This window comes from Melampsora larici-populina (genome assembly GCF_000204055.1).
Source record: "Melampsora larici-populina 98AG31 unplaced genomic scaffold MELLAscaffold_126, whole genome shotgun sequence".
NCBI classification, from domain to species: Eukaryota; Fungi; Basidiomycota; class Pucciniomycetes; order Pucciniales; family Melampsoraceae; genus Melampsora; species Melampsora laricis-populina.
Genome location: NW_006768890.1, coordinates 91,316 through 92,756, shown reverse-complemented (window position 1 = coordinate 92,756; position 1,441 = coordinate 91,316).

The window sequence follows — 1,441 nt, the reverse complement described above, 5'->3', positions numbered from 1 at the left end:
GGATATGTGGTTAAAATACACTCATATGTTTTATAAAACAATTCTTTTTACTATCTTTCAAATTTGCACCCAATTTGGTCTCAACATATACAAGACAATGTTTGTATTCTTCTCTGCGATTAGATTATTGATACATCTGTTAGCTTGTATAATCAAAACTGGGTAAAAAAACCCTTGGACCGCGCTATTAGGCGATATTCAGTGTGAGATTTGTCTATAGCGGAGCGAAGCGGAGCGGAAGAGCCGCCCCGCTCTGAATGGCCATAGCAACCATAAAATTATAGCGTAGTGATTGCGCTTTTATATTAGCGCTAAATCGCTCCGCTCGTAAAAACTGTGGTTATAGCGGAGCGGAGCGGGGCGGTGGTGGTGTTGCAACTCCCTTCCACATTATTGCACAAGATTGTCATGGGGCCAATGGTTATGATGCACCTTTTCACAAGCTTGAAAGATATAGGTGGTAAAGTGTTATGCAATTCATAAACAGGTGTATGTCAAAAACCTTCAAAACAAAATGAATATAGCGTAACCAAATCAGATTCCGTCAGTATTCAACAATATGCTGGTACATAAATATCTCATTGAATCTTTTTCTATGGTACACCTTACAATTGGGGGCCTGCAATCAAAATTGACTTAAATAACCTAATTACATCCTAAAAGAGCCTCAAGTGGAGACAAACATGTGGCAGTATTGTTCTGTAGTGAATGGTAGGATCCTCTCTTTATTTTGGACAAATGTATATGTTTTAATTTCTTTAACAATAATAACAATTATGAGTAATCGAACAAAAAGTGAGAAGAAATGAAATAAAGAGAAAAAAGGTTTAGTACCTTTAACAATAACTGCACTTGTAGGATTCAACTTTATAACGAGAATTTTAAATCAAACAATATAATTGAGAAAAGGAGTCTACAATTAAATGAGATGATTCAAAGAGTTAGATAAGATGAAATCGAATAACCAATTCATAACTATAAGATCGAAGTTAGAAATGTTTTATACCTCCTTCCTTCTCAATAAGAGATGTAAGTTTGATTTAGATTCGGCCTTATAGTTGAAGAGAGTTGTTGTGCAGTATTGAGCTTTTTAGAACAGTTCGAAAGTCGACAGAGTAACTTATAACGATTCAAAAAGAAAAAGATAAATCGAAAGAGAATATAATTGTAAGATGATTTCGAAGGATGAAAGTCTTCGGTCGAACAATTATCTTATGACTTTTTAGAGAGAAACATATCCAAGACGTCATAACACAACACATCAGTCAGCATCAAACGGTTTAGGACACATCGAACACAGCATCAAGCGTCGCTCAGCAACACAGGAACATATCAGGTACAACAAGTTGATTTGATAATCATAACACTCCCCCTAAATCACAACGCGTCATTTCTAATCGACGTTAATGCAATTCGATGTTTTACTGTACCTAGTGGTTTT